The sequence below is a fragment of the Panthera pardus genome, unplaced genomic scaffold, assembly GCF_024362965.1.
Source record: "Panthera pardus isolate Hobbes unplaced genomic scaffold, ASM2436296v1 HiC_scaffold_13, whole genome shotgun sequence".
Classification (NCBI taxonomy): Eukaryota; Metazoa; Chordata; class Mammalia; order Carnivora; family Felidae; genus Panthera; species Panthera pardus.
This window is the reverse complement of record NW_026526688.1, coordinates 45178584-45194218: the sequence shown is the minus strand read 5'-3', so window position 1 is coordinate 45194218 and position 15635 is coordinate 45178584. Positions and strand designations below refer to the sequence as shown.

The 15635-nt window shown below is 50.2% G+C and overlaps 2 long non-coding RNA genes across 2 annotated transcripts; both read left to right on the top strand.

Annotated features, from left to right (window-relative positions):
* Positions 1-3055: 3055 nt before the first annotated feature.
* LOC109262329 (uncharacterized) lies at positions 3056-4258 on the top strand. Its single transcript, XR_002077713.2, has 2 exons — positions 3056-3178; positions 4027-4258. It is a non-coding gene; the product is annotated as an uncharacterized LOC109262329 (long non-coding RNA).
* Positions 4259-10919: 6661 nt separating this feature from the next.
* Positions 10920-15338, top strand: LOC109262327 (uncharacterized). Its single transcript, XR_002077710.2, has 3 exons — positions 10920-11390; positions 13493-13588; positions 15223-15338. It is a non-coding gene; the product is annotated as an uncharacterized LOC109262327 (long non-coding RNA).
* Positions 15339-15635: the final 297 nt, after the last annotated feature.

Genomic DNA, 15635 nt, shown 5'->3' with positions numbered 1-15635 from the left:
CCACGAGAACCCAGGCCACTCTCCTGAGCGCACCCACGGACTCCACTCTAGTGCCTGCCACCGTGGTCGGCCCATCTTCCCATAAATATGGAGGCAATTAGCACAAAGCCCAGGTCCAAAGGGAATTCACCGAGCCCTGTTCATCTTCATAATGTTGAAGAAAACCCCCCAGGAGGCCTGAGTCACTGCTGCGGCAGGCGGACTGCTCCTGGTCTGATTAACTGAACTCCGTGAGAGGCACGCAGCCCTCCCTCCAGACTTGCTCTCTGCCCACACAACTCCAGGGTTCTCACCAATGGAGACTTGCACCAAGCTGCCACCGACACCCCACAAAACAGGAGCAAATTGGTCCTTTCCTGCCAGAGAATCCATGGGCTCCAAATTTCCCCCCAAAGTCTACGTTTCTTTTAAATTCCAAAATCAAATGGCAAACCATCACTCAATCAGCAAATATTTACTTTTAGAGGGCACCATGGGAAAGGCCGAGAAGATTCATCCCATCCCTTTGCAGCCCTGAATCCCTTGCCAGACATATGTGCCGCCAGCATTGGGTGGGTTTTCTGAAGGTGACTACCTTCTTGTAGCCCCATTCTCTTGTCTGAGCAGACTGACTGCCCAGCGCGTGTCAAGCGGACCCTCTCGCTTTAGTTATTAAGTCGTAAGATCCCAAGGTTGGAAGAACCCTCAGTGATTATTTCTCCAACCCCTCCCCAAATCTACCCCCATCTGCTATCAACTCCTCTGAGTCAAATATATAGTTCTTATTTCAACATGCTGTGCTCAGTGAAAGCTCCATAAATATTTATTAATGGTGGTGCCCATGATGAATTAACAGCCAAAGCTATAAAATTAAAGTTTCACACAAGCAGAGACCCTGGTGAGAAAGAAACTGCTACATAAAGTTTGAAATTTTTCAAAATGACAAGCGTTCACACACGCATATTCACACATACGCACACGCACACACGCACACACACACACACACACACACACACACACTGTGTGGCAGATGGAGGCCACAGTTCTTTCTCACCTATCCAGAGAATCACACTGGAAACCAGGAAGTGGCCTTCTTATAGAATACTCATGCCTTTGTGAAGGCTTCTCAGAGGCCAGTCAGCCCGGCCTGTTGGGATGTGCCCAGCCCTTGACACAGTGTCTCTCTTTTGTCTCCTTGCTGGAATCAAGGGCCAAGGCAACTCCTGAGAAATAAAATGGTGCCAGTGAGGGTTTGATCAAGTGTCCCAGCTGGGCTAAAGTAAATGCAGTAAACACATGCGATTCTACGGATGCTAAAAGTTCAAGGGAAAGATCCAGATTAGGCCAGGGAGCTGAAACAAGAATTTTTCACATGGTAGCATATACCTAGAAGGAACTACTGGGGAGCATTGCCATAAAGAAGTCAAGAACTTTGAGGCTTAGTGGGTAGAGACCAGTCGTCACTGGTCCATCAGACTTTGCAGCCCCTGACCCCTCCCCCAACAAGTTGATGTGCATGAACACACTAACTGTAGTCTACAAGCCTCCTGTGGTTCGGTTTGAGATGTAACTGACAGAGCTAACTCCTCCCCTCCTCTGGACCTGCCGGGCCCCTGGAACTGCACCACCGAGGCACCAGAGGTCACAGTCGGCCCTCTCCATCTTCGTCCCATTTGACTCAGAGAGCGAGTTCAGGGGCTTGCTAAGTCTGAGCCACACACTGAGCCACGGAATTACCTGGAGGTCAGGCAGAAAGGGGCCCTGCCACTCCTGAAGCCAAACGAGAGGGAACCATTTACAAGCTGGTCGGGTACGTGGGCTAAAGAAAATCTCAGCCATCCTGGAAGAAGAAAGCAGAGAAGACCCTGAAGAAATGAATTAGAGCCTGTACTCAACTTATATAGTGAGATCGCCTGTGTGACTCACTTCCTCTGCACGGGTCGGTACCCCAAGTCTCCCTCCCACCGGAGGAAGCTGGTTGTAGAAGTGGCAGGGAGGGCGTGCGGCAGGCAGAGAAGTCGAAAGGGAAAGGCCTAAACTCTGAGGACAAGGCTTAGGAGGACTCTTCCACCTTTTCCCCACTTCAGCCCTTGTGGACAATGTAGCGAAAGATCCCCCAAGAGCTATGAAGAGAAGCAGCGTAAGCTATGTTTGCCCTGCCCTCCAGTAACCCTGCTCCTTCTGGTTTTCCCCTGGACTCCATGCTGGTCCCCTTCTTCCAGCTCTTGTTTTCCGTCTGGTCCCCAGGAGCCCCCTATTTGGACACTAATGCTGATGACTGACCAGACAACCTGGGAGAAGACAAAGAGAGTGGGAACCCACCAATGACCACTGGCATTTAGTGGCATCGCCCTGTGCCCTCTGCTAGGCAAAGTCCTCCAGCGGGAAGATGACACTGTGAACGTGGACAGAAAGAACACCCATGGGCCAGCTGGCAGTGCTCGTTGGCCCCTACCCAGCACAGGCCCATCTTCCCTGGCTGCTGAATACTGTCTCATGATTCTGCTCTAGTTTTTGCTGTTGGTTCCTGCCCAGATGGGGTGTCTGATCTTGCCATGGCCAATATTTTCTGCAAAAGGGGACCTGGTACACTTTTATAGGAACCCAGTGGGTCCCTGGGGCCAGACTGTAATGCTGTCCAGATGCAGAAAAACAGAAGGGCCATTCAAAAACAACCGAAATATCAACACACTTTGAAAGCGGTCTGTTAGCACTGTCATAAGCACAATAAACAAAACAATGAAACCATCAGAAAGCACCGTGACACAGTCAGGCTTTAGGAACTTGGCTTTGATGACTTTAGAAAAGCAAAGAGAGGGGGCAGAACCAGTTCCCACTTGGGCCGAGGCTTGTTTGTTCTGCTTATCTGAAGTCAGAGCTATGAGTAGTCCCCATCGAGATGAGAGGATCTACAAGTTTCCCCCTTTGCAACGGGCCCCCTCGGCAGAGTGGCGCAGCTTGCCACAGGCGGTCACTTTCTGCACATGGCCCATGAGACGCCTATTTGCATACCACACGCCCATCTGCTGGAAGGCCCTCCTTCCCTCTGAGTTTGCCCAACAAACAAGCGAGCTCACCCAACGAGAGACCCCTTGCTGGCGTTCTTACCCTGTGGGTTCTGGGAGATGAGACGTAGGCTGGTGGGGACAGACTGGCCCTCACGCCCTCCCTGACACTTGGTTAGATACCCCCACCCCAGGTGAGTCGGCGAGGACTCATTGGCAGGGTCCGCCGGTCCTGCATTTTGGAGGGAGAGGCTGAGAGAAAAATGGGAACTGTCAACCTGGCACACTCAAGCCTTCCAATTTGAGCTGTGGGGCTGGGGCTGGGGCTGTCCCTGGGTGAAATGAGGCCACCCGCTCACCAGTCCCTCAAGCTTGTTTCCCACTGTCTCCACGGCTCAGGCTTTGCTTAATTCCCAAAGCGGGCGCTGGCCAACTCGTCTATCAAATTACCTGCCAGTGGTTTAAGTAAGCTTAGTTCTTTTAGGTGCAGTCCTGCATTTTGACTCTACTCAAGCAAAATAAGGGATTCATAAATTGGAGGAGGGGGCAGGGGGGTCTGAGGCAGCTATCTGCTGCAGGAGACAGGGCTCTGGAAGGGAACAAGGTTGATGGCACGAGTGAGAAGCCAGGAGACCTGGGTGTGGGCTCCAGGTCCCTGTTCAGCTGCCCATTTCTTGCTCCCCCTCTTCCCATACATATACCCAGTTGGCCAGCCTACTAGGCCCTACAGTATGGGCAGGTGAGTCAGAAGATTTGACCATGGTCTCTTCCTAATTGGAAAAGAGACCACGGTCTCTTCCTAATTGGAAAAAGAAACTAAAACAAAACAAGGGGCACCTGACTGGCTCAGTCGGTTAAGCGTCTGACCCTTGATTTCAGCTCAGGTCATGATCTCAGGGTCGTGGGATTGAGCCCCGCATAGGGCACAGCACCGTGTGGAGCCTGCTTGGGATTCTCACTCTCTCCCTCTCTCTCTGCCCCTCCCCAGCTCTCTCTCTCTCTCTCTCTCTCTCTCTCTCTCTCTCTCTCTCTCTCAATAAAGAGATAAACTTTAAAAAACAAAACAAAACAGATATCAAAACAAAGGAATCAAACGTACGTCGAGCAGGAACCTCCCACGCCTGCTCCAGGCCTGAAGACAGAAGTCCACTCTGCTATAATCCTCCCCCTTCCACAGCAAAACGCTTGCAGTCTCTGCAGTTTCGTCTGCATCTGGTTGTTTTTCTGGAACAGAGAATGATTCCTCAACAACTGGTAAAAATTCACCGAACACCTTCACTGTGTCCAATCACCTCCTTTAACCCCTTCAAACATCTCAACAGGGAGGAATAATCTTGGAACCAAAGGCTCAACGTTACCAGATGCCTTCCCTGTGATGGAGGGAGCCCCAGGTACCACAGGCCCACCGCTCTTCAAGGCCCTAAGGCCTCCTAGCCAGCAAGGAGCAGAAGACTGGGACTCGGTGCCTTCAGGGTGGTCGCCTTTCCCTTGGTCAGCTTCCTGTGGCACAGAGGAAAGGGTCCCATCTCTAGCACATGCTGGCCGCCAGCCTCAGAGCAGGGACAGCTCATTCACATGACTGTTATAAGGACTAGAAGAGATCAGTGCTTAGCAAGGACCAATGCACAGCCCGGCACAGAGTACTCTTATTACAGGGAGGCAATGTGGTCCTTCACAGGCTTCGAGCCATCCTGTTTGGTACCTGTTTCCTGGCTAGATGACCTTGGACCAATTACCTAACTTTCTGTCTTGGTTTCCTCACCTGTAAAATGAGGAAAACAACATCTATCTCATTGGGGCTGCTGTAAGGATTAAATCAAATTAAGTTAGCTACTTGTCAGCTAGGTAACCTCAAATGTAAAATGTAGATAATAATTGACCTAATCATAGGGAGGTTCTGAGGATTAAATTTCTTAATATACATAAAGCATTTAAAATAAGGTTATACAATGGTTCACTATCATTACCATCAGAATAGAAGTTCCCTGAGGGATGATTCCTGGTCTGTTCCATGCACTGATACATTACCAATAGGACATGGCCTGGTACATACCACATAAATAGTAATTGATAGAATGAACCATTGAATGCTATGTAACAGAGGAGTGGGGCAGATTCCGTTCCCAGAAGGCTTCCTGGAGGAGGTGATGCCGAAGGGTAAATAGAAGTTAGCCAGGCTGAGAAGGTGGGGAAGGACATGCTCGCAGAGAAACGAGCACAGGAAAAAGAACCTAGTGTGAACAGGTAACTTCAAGCAATCTAGTATTTACAAAATAAAAAGTACAAATCAGGGAAAGGCAGGAGACGGTAGCTTCCCTCCCAATGATGGACCTTAGTGCGACTAAATATACCCTGGAAAACATACCCAAATGTGAGCAGTTGAAAAAAACAGCTTCTGTCAGCCTCTCCCCAGGGTTCAGACCAGTGGGCCTCATCCAGGAGAGCCCCAGAAATAGCAGTTTCCATGAGCCCTCCCTCCCTGGGAAAGTCCTATTACAAGGGACCCTAACCCATCTGTCTGCAAGATTTCCAGCCCGCTTGGAGAAGCAGGCGACCATGCCTGTGAACTCTGACCCCATCAATCCCAACAGGGGCTGGGGCAGCATTTACATCTTCAAAGGTCCTGGTAAATGTTAGCCAGCAGCCTCCTTCCAGCCCCCAACCCTCACCTCCTCCCACTCTGGGCCACCAGGGGTCAGGGACCTGGGTCACACCTGGTTAGGCCTAGCCCAGGCCCTGTTCAGCCCAGCACCTCGTCCTCAGATCTGTCCTACCCTCTCTCCACTGCATCACTTTCTCTCCCCCACACACTGAGCCCCGGCCTAGGGAAGGTGCAGGCCAACAGAGAGGGGGCCCTACAAGGAAGGCCCAGGACACCTTCCGAGGGGCCTTCAGACAAAGGGGAGCTCAGGTCAGCCACCCTGGAAGGAGCCCTGGGTTCTGGATTAAGGGAAGGGACAGGACAGGCCTGTAGCCCAGGGTCAGCCCCAGCAACTACTCGATCAAGCAGGTTTCAGTGACCTCTCCCTGACCCCAGTAAGCTCCCAGTTGTCCCTCTGATCTCCTGGAGTCAGGGAGGCCTGTTAACTTTTACCAGACTCCTTTGACATGGAGCAGTGCTAATAAGAACCTGGGAGGGAGGTTCACTCAAGTGTCAGCGGCTCAGCACAGCCCTCCCCAGCCTCACCACCTGCACCCGGCCCTGTAGCTCCAGGCTGGAGCACCTGCCCCTTTGCCACACCACAGGACATTTGAGGAACAGGGCCCTGGGCCCAGAGAAGCCGAAAAGGAGCCCAGGCCCTGAGAATCTGCCTCCACACTGGTCCCACCTCAGACCCCAATTTCCCCTACCGGTGGCTCTCATGACAGTATGGCCTCAGCTCACAGTCCAGAGCAGGGCCAGCCCTGGCCATTTCACAGAGGAGTGTGCAAGAGTACCCCCAAAGAGTCAGGGCCTTGCCATGGCAGAGCTGGGACTGGAACCAGAGATCAGTAGCTCTCTTGAGCTTTGGGGACAGGCACTCAGCCAGTGCTGAGAAAACAAGCAGGAAATGCAAGTGGCTAGCACTCTCCGGCTCAGCCTCCCTGCTACTCTTTTCCACCCCTGACCCAAGGCACGCTTCCCCTCAGCTCCTACCCGAGGTGGAACAGGCACAGGCAGGTTAGTAGACTAAGTATCAGAGGCTGGATTGTCACCTCAGCTCTACAATAATGAGCTGTGTGGCTGAGGAAAACCACCTCCCCTTTCTGTGCCTCTGTTTCCCCACTTGTAAAACATGGGGCAGGTGGGGCTCTTAGATCCCTTCTCATTCCACATTCTCTGAATCCAAGTTTTCACTGCCTCCAATTTCTTCTACCGCCCCACCCCCAAAATCCGCCTCAAAAACCCTGTTAGAGTCTTTTGGTTTTGCCGCAAAATTTGTAGCCAGAAGGGTTCATCTAGCCTAGTCCTTTTATTTAAAAAAGTGAGATAGCTGGAATCCAGAGAGATGAATTAGCTGAATGACCTTGGACAAGACACCTAAAGACAGCACCGGGCCCGGAATTCAGGTGTCCTGGTGCTTTGTTCTTTATGCTATGCCAGCTCAAGGCTCCAAATCCCCCAGGGAACCCCCCCTCCCTCCTCAGAGGGAATGGACCAAGTTCTTTGCCTGGCATTCCGAACCTGCCTGCCCAACAGCCTGTACACTCACTGGTCCCTGACAACCCCCCACTCTGTAGTCAGGCTCCCTCTCTCTCCCCAGCAGAGTCCAGAAACAGTCTCGCCCCAGCCTTGGCTAATGAAGACCCCCATCCTACAACTTGGCCAAGTTCAACTTCCCCCATTCCCTCCCAGAGCTGGGGGCTCACCCGGCCCTGCCCTCCCTCCCCGACCTCCCACAGGCCACAGGTCTCAGCCATGACTCACCCCATTTTTTTTTTAATTTTTTTAAGTTTTATTTAATTTTGAGAGAGAGCATGAGCGGGGAAGGGACAGAGAGAGGGGGAGACAGAAGATCCAAAGCGGGCTATGCTCTGAGAGCAGCAAGCCCAAGGCAGGGCTCAGAATCACAAACTGTAAGATCATGACCTGAGCCAAAGTTGGACACTGAACCGACTGAGCCACCCAGGGGCCCCGTCACCCCATTCTTGAAGGTATCACCACCTCTCTGCCTTCTCCACACAGCCTGGAGTTGAATGCTGGTTCTACTGCTCACTAGCCATATGGGCAAGTTACTTTGCCTCCTTGTGCCTCAGTTTCTTCACATGAAAAGTGGGGGTCACGGGAGCGCTCACCTAAGCCAGTCATTGTTAGACATGACTAACACACGCACGTACTTAAAACAGTGTCTGACACATTAGATAGATGATAGATAAATAGATGAGAGATAGATAGATAGATAGATAGATAGATAGATAGATAGATAATGTATATATTGGCTACTATTATACTTTATGTTTCATGTATATATTTTTCTCAACTGTAAAGTATCTCTGAATGCAAACATAATAATGTATTTCTTGATAACTTCCAGATCTGTGGGTGATGTGGATCAAGGAAGCGTTCAAAACTGGACTGATAGATACATAAAACATCTAGTCTCTTTTTTTTTCTTAATGTTTATTTTTGAGAAAAAGAGTGAATGGGGAAGGGGCAGAGAGAGAGAGGGAGACACAGAATCTGAACCAGGCTCCAGGCTCCGAGCTGTCCGCACAGAGCCCAATGTGGGGCTCGAACCCACAAACCATGAGATCGTGACCTTAGCCAAAGTCCGAAGTCTGGCGCTTAACTGACTGAGCCACCCTGGCACCCTAAAATATCTAGTCTTTTTAAGGGGTGACTCAACATCGGGATGAGCTAGCTCATTATGGGAATGCTGTTCATCGTCACACCTCTGGGACCTAGAAACAGCACCTTGTCTTTTATCAGAGTATTCCCCAAACCATGGAGATTCATCTTAAAATTGTAAATGCTCTTTCCCATCTCCTGCCACCAGCAGAGTCCCCTCAATGCTGTTGGTTCACCCTCTCTGCTTGGTGCCTAAACCAGCCCCTTCCCATTCAACCCTACCAACAAAGGCTGGTGGTGATTGATGGTGACAGTGACCTCCAATCTGCGCTTGCTCTTGTCCACGAGGCCCCCAGCAGCCTCCACAACTTTTGAAATGCAGACTCCCCACCAGATGAGGCTTCTGGTTTTCTTCCCCCTGTGAAGTGGCATGTTTGATCTGGACCCTCCTGGGCTCTCTCCAAACGTCTGGGCCCTGGAATCACTGCCTGCCATAGCCTGCTACCAGACTGCCTTTGCGGGTACAGGGCTGAAGCTAGACAGACCTGGGTTCAAATCCCGACTCTGCCACTTTTAATCTTTGTGTTCTTCTGGACTCTGAATCTCAGGTTCCTATCGTGAAGAAGGAAAATGAGGCATGTCCCAAGGAGTCGTTGGAAGGACTGCCTCAGATGACACACGAAGCTGCCAGCACCATGCTGGCACATTGTCATGACTCAATAAATAACCGTCATGGTAAGGAGGGGGAGGAGGAGGAGGATTATAATAATGTGAAGGCAGAGGGTTGTCCATGAGTACTAACTTTGACTCAGTTCTTCTCCTTCCTCTTGAAAGGAGGAAGCACACAGATACGCACGCACATGCGAGCCCACAGGTACGTGTGCACACGCACCCTACATCCTGCCCACAGCATTTCATTCTTTTCCCTGCCCAGAACGCCTCTAGCTGCTATTTGGGACAACCTAGCCCCATGGAGCCATCTCCTCCTTGTCCCTTCCTCACTCATCTTTCGGGGCATCTGCGGCCCGGACACATGTCCTCTGCAGCCAAACTGCCTGAGACCTGCTCTCCTTACAAAAGAATCCGTTTCCACTAAACCCCTGAGCGTTTCACATGTCGTCATTAGAAAGCCTCTTGTTTACTCATCTTCTTTAGTTTATTTGCCCAGTCCACAAAAATATTTGGTCGGCGTGACTTCCTGTAACCAAATGTGGGTGCCCAGCCGAAAGGTATCAAGACGCCTGTACTTTGATGAGGCTGTGGCTGGGGCCGACCGCCATTTTGAAACAAGCACAGACCACAAGAATGCTGGGCAGGGCCTACCCCCTGCAACTGTAACCAGATTTCAGCGCCGTGGGACCCATGAATCACAGGCGTCTGGAGAGGTGAAGAGGATGAACCCCTGGTGCCAGTGAAAGCCCTGGCTCCTGTGAGAGGGGGGGAGCAGAGGAAAAAGAATCCGAAATGTGCCAGCATCCCCTCACTGCAGAGGCTACTCACAGGGTGTAACACTTCAAGTGGAAACATAGAATAGGCGTTTGCATTTGACAGGAAAGGTTTGACTTTACCTCAGAGTTCTAGCTCTACACGCTATAGGGCTCTACGGCCCGCGCTCTCTCTCTCCCTGTCTCTCTCCCTTTCATTCTCTCCCAGAGCCCCACACTTAGGGCCTTGAATGATATTCGAAAACAGACTCCCTACACCCTTAATTGTATGGGAATGCAGTGGGCCAGAGGAGAGCCCGCCTGCAAGTCTGGAACAAGATAACCCTGTTTAAAGAATGTCAGTAAACACCTCTGAGAAACAGCCTCCCTTGGAAAGGCAATGGCGAAGGAAGAGATTTTTCCAGGCCTCCATTCCAGGAAGCTCGTGGGACAAAGAGATTTCCCTGAAAGAACCCCATGGATGTGACTGCAGCTCCTCTCTCGGTTCCTGCGTCCCCGTTCCCGGGGTGTTCAGAGCAGCGGGAGATGGGGGCCCGTCTGGGGAGAGGGAGGTCTTGCGGGTGAGGAGTTTTAACAACTGAAATGCAGAGACAAGCATCAGAAGGACTCATCTATTCCCCCTTGAGCAAAATCAACTGAGGGAGAAGGAAGAAAGGGAGTGGGGGGAGCCTTCCAAGTCGAATGAGTCGCTGAGTTAAATTACAGGGGCCTGGGAGGGATGATTAACAACCCTCATGGTTTTCTGCTTCACAGCCATTACTCACCCCAAACCTGGGGCTTCTCGGTTACATAGCCCAGCGCAGGCCGACCATTTTTTCCATTGACTGAAAACACATTCTGACTGAAAACAAACTTTGGATCCCCGAGGCTTGGCAGGCCCTGGGTCCTTCTCCATATTTAATCAACGGGAAGCTAAACACTTTCAATCTGTGATGGCTCATTTGGACGGGGTCTCGGGGCTTTTGCTTGGTGCCAGATATAATAACTCTCCTCTCTCTTTTCTAAGGCCTATTTTATAATTTTGCTGTTTTTCAATGTCAAGCCCATCTTTTGAAGAATTTTTATTGGATTTCCTGCTAGACTTCAATGAGGATTTTTCTTGCTTTGGCAGAAGTATCAAGCAGAACAGGGGAAAAACTCAATCATCGTCTTGGAGAGTCGTGATGGTGCGTTGGGGAGGCGGGGGGGGGGGGGGCGGGTGGTCCTTTGTCTGCTCGCACACAAGCAGTTTTCTAGAAGGCTAGAGGCCCAGTGGCCAGCTTTGGGAAGTCCTCTGACTTTGATTCATGGGGTGACAATTGACAGGCAAGGCAGATGGATGTCAAAAGAAGGGAAGCTGGGACAGGAAAAAGGGGAAGTGGGAAGTGAGCCTTGAGTGTGAGAGAGAGCCCAAGGGCGGGTGGGTATATTCGAGTCAATGTCTGCCACGCGAGACCCCGCACCACCATGCACACTGAACCGTGCCCGTTCACAAGGGCTTCTGGGACACTGAGGAAATGGTCAGGCAGACTCTTACCCAACAGCATGACCCCCTCAGAGCTGCGGATACCCCAAGAATGGACAGGAAGGGCTCTATCCCGGAGGCTCCTGGTTTACCAGCCACAGCCACGGTCTCTGCTCCTGCTCCCAGGCAACATTCAGATCTTCAGTGTTTCTTCACTGAGATTATTCCCCAGAGGAAGCAGCTTGCCAGTGAGTGACAGCTTTGTTTGCTCATGTTTTCCTCTCTTCCCAGAGTCAACTTTCAGAATATACCAGGATGTTCCCTCTTACTCCTGGACTTTCTTTTCTTGTACCCTATTCCTTTTTATCTTATTTTATTTCATTTTATTTTATTTGGCAAGGTGGGGGGGGGGGGGTCTCTACAGAGGATTATCCAGAGAAGAGAAGTGGTTCTTTGTCCAACAGCAAACGAGGGAAAGAGAGAGCCTTTTGATACTCTCTTTTCATGTTTCACTTTTTGTGACTTTTGATGTGGAGATGTTACGTAACCACACTTCACACCTCCCTCTATTAGCCTCATGTTTGACAGTTCATCTTCACATGACTCATCTACTTATTCCCATAAAACCCTCCGAGAGACAGGGCAGGTATCACAATTGTCATTTCTGAGGTAAACCAACACAAATGACAGAGGCCACGTGACTTGCCAGAGTCCCGAGGGTAGTGAAGTGGCCAAACCAAAGTGTGAGCCGAGCTGAGCACTATTTTCTACTTTACCACAAACCATATACGTTGATGTCATGATCTCACAGTTTGTGGGTTCGAGCCCCGCATCGGGCTCTGTGCTGACGGCTCAGAGCCTGGAGCCTGCTTGGGATTTTGTGTCTCCCTCTCTCTCTCTCTCTCTGCCCCTCCCCTACTCGCACTGTATCTCTCTCTCTCTCTCAAAAATAAAAAGTAAACATTAAAAAAAAAATGGGCAAAGCTCCCCTATGTCAACTCCCTGTCACAGAGTACATTGAGAGTTGAGATGTCCATGGCAATTTTCACCACATCCACAGACTGCAGAACAATCTAACTTCAGGCCAGACTGCAAGACCAGGTTTCCAGGGCACCTAAGCCCCTCCTCGTACCTTCCATTTCCTGTCAGAGAAAGTTCACAAAAAGGTCAGGTCAACAAAAGTTCTTATGGAATACCCACTCAGAGCCCAGCAGTGGACTGGTCAATGCGAAGAAAAGATATTATCCCTGCTTCTGAGAAGTTTACAGTCCAGATGATGAGATGAGACACACATAGTATCCCAGGATGTCAGAACCGCAAAAGGACCTTAGCGGTCACCCATCCAAGTCCCTCGTTTACCAGCGAGGAGATGGGACAGTCCAGAGAAACAGCGAGTCAATAAGGACAATTCCGAACAGTATTTAAGTTGATGCTATAGAGAGCAGTGGGGGAAGCCAGTCAGAGGAAGCAAAGTGGCCAGGGACATGTTCTAGGAGAAAACAAAACTTGATCTCGTCCCCAGAGCGTACATAGAACTGAACGGATGGACAGGGAGAGAAGGGCCACCAAAGCAAAAGGGAGAAGGGGAATCTGAGTCCCGTGTGTTCCTGGGACCATACGGGGGCCAGAGTTTAGAGATGGAGCTGGAGGAAAGGGGCGGGGGAGAAGGATAGGTAGGAATCAAGCCTGCAAACCTGGCTGACACCAGCTGGTGAGAGACCTTAGGCAGTCAGGAAGACCGTGCACATGACACTGGTGAGAGGTCTCATGAAGGTCAGGGTAAGCCTAAGGGCTCTTGCTGAGCAGCGAAGCCCTACTCATGTAATTTTCTAACCTTCATACCCACACCTAACAACCCAGCTGAATTAACCCAACTGACAGAGATCCCAATTTGTGCTATACTTTGAGTCTGGAGAGAGTAGGGACCCACCCTACTCTGCCATGGGTGGGAGGCAGGTCATCCTGCCTCCCCAGCGACCCTCTTCATTCCTAAAGCCACCACCTCCATGGTCCCTGGGAGCTCCCCAGCTCCCGGCGCCTGGCCCATGGCTATTCAGGAGGTCCTGGGCATAGGCTAAAAAAGCAAAGAATAAAGAAGCAAAGAAGAGGGAGACTATCTCAGAATACTAACAGCTCATATCTGATGATGGGAAATTAGAGCAAAACCCTCTCCAGGATATCAGAGAAACTCCGAGAAAATCGACAACTGGCGCAGAATTTTCTCCAGCCCCTGGGGATCCTGGGGGCGTCGTGAAAGCTGGAAAGGGACTTCTCCTGTGTCCCTGTCGCCCTGCTGCACCCCTGTTGCCGGAGCATCTCCACCAACCTTTGTTCCTTTTTGCATTCCAAGCCTGTACCTCAGTTTACCCGTGTTCGCCTAAAAAAAAAACAAGAAAATCAGCCCGCTTCCTTCTTAACGGAGCCTGAGACAAAGACAAGTCAGAAGGTAAGAACCAAAACACTTCCGGGGGAGGGCGTGGGTGCTGTTGCAGTAATACTAATAATGACCACAATAACGTCATTGTTACTCTGCCTCCGAACACAAAGCCTGTCTGCCCTCATGAACAGACCTTTGTTCTTCCAGCAGCTTCCATCTGAAGGGGAAGCACATCTTCCTGAAGGTTACATCAGCAACCAGCCTTCCATCTTCCTGTCCTAAAGAATCCCTGACACTACTCTGAACATCAGTGCCCCAGGTTTCTAAAGCCTAAGAAACCTTTTCCTGACAGGCTTCCCTCAGAGAAGAAGGGCCAGCCCCAACTACCCTCATTTCCTACTCAAGGGCACCAGGAGCAAAACTTGCCCACCCAGCCCGGCAGACGGACCTCATTGCCCGTGGAGACCCACCCATCAGCTCTGATCTGTCCTAGGAAATTCAAATTCCACATCCCTTGATTATGAGCAATCAACACCTTTACGTTTTCCTCAGGCCAGGCCGTCTCCAAACATGATCCCCACAGCCCCAAATGACACCCACCACACCCCAGGGCACGCGGCAGGCGAGCTGGGGGTCCTTACCTCTCTCCACCTTCCCACTCTGGACTGTTCTCTGTGCCCCTCACGGTTGCCACAGGTCTCCCAGACCTGCTCTGCCATTTGAGGCAAGGAAGCACGCTATGGTATTCCATAAATTACTTGGCAAGAGTGGATGACAAAAACAAAATGTAATTCAGATTAAAGTCACCCTCCAGCTGAAATGATAGTTTATTAAATAAACGGCAGTGCTGCCAATCAACCTTGCTGGTAACCGGGCCCCTTAGATTAATCTTTCTGGGACTGATTTAGGATCCACCTGGGCCCTCTGAGAAGATTCTCCCATCATTTCCTCCCCATCTCTCTGGATCAGGCTGCTGGGCTTGGCGCAGTTGACAAATTCCCCAAGTAATCCCTCAAAAGATTGGAGAAATGCTCCGAACGCTCCATTAAATTTATTTTCCATGCTTTAAGAGACCCAAAACTATGTCCAATAAATAAGTGTTCCCTGTGATTTACTGAAATGCTCCTCTGATTTAAAGTTATAGGGGGGAAAATATGGAGCCCCTGGGAGCCCAGGACCAGCCTTGCAAGTGAGACCAGATGTGAGATTTTTTGCCCGGGGAGGGCGGAGGAAGGGGGGGCGGGGAATCGGCCCAACTGGTGGAGGTTTGAAAGTGACAATGTCTGAACCCCGGTTCTCGGCTTTAACATAAAAGGTCCCCAGTTGAGCATTCTTTCTCACAAAATTTATTGTGGTTGTAGTTAGAGGGGGAACCATCAAAAGAGTAATTCTGGCCCTTGTTTTGCAGAGCTCTTTTGATAAATATGATACTTAGAAATATGCCTCCCACTAGACAGAAAAGCCATATAGTTAAAATGAAGTAATCTGTCAGTAAACTCGCTAGAATCAAAGCCAAAATGAAACCTGTAAAAGGAGAAGGAGAGGGAAAAAAAAAAAAAAAAAACTCCACTTAGAAACACTTGAGTCAAGCAGGGGAGAAGGTGGAGATTAAGAATTGTCCTTTATTCAGATATTTTTATCTACGGAGTTAAAAGCGGAGATTTATTTTTAAAGGGGGCTATTTCTGTTCCAATCTCCAACAGATGGGCCTGTGTTCCTGCCTCTCTCCAGCAGCCCAGGCTCAGCGAAAACAGCTTCTCTTGCGAGCTGAAACTTACCCAAATGAACCAGGAATAAAAACTTTTAGAAGCAAACGTAACCTTTGGAGCTGCTTGGTAAATATTGGGTCTGTTTACTACAGAGGCCCAGATGTGCCAAAACCAGCAAACAAACAGGAAGGCGGGAAAACGGCCAATGTGCAGACTAAACTGTATATGAATACGTGTCATACGTACATTGCATATGTGTGCGTGTGGGTATATCCGTGGTGATTCTCAAAGGCTAAGAAATGTCCCCGTGGGAAGTGTCATTGTTAACGGATTGTTCCAAGTAGTCTATCTTCAGGATCTACTCCCCTAAGAGTGTCCCATCCACCTGATAAATCACCTGTTTGGAC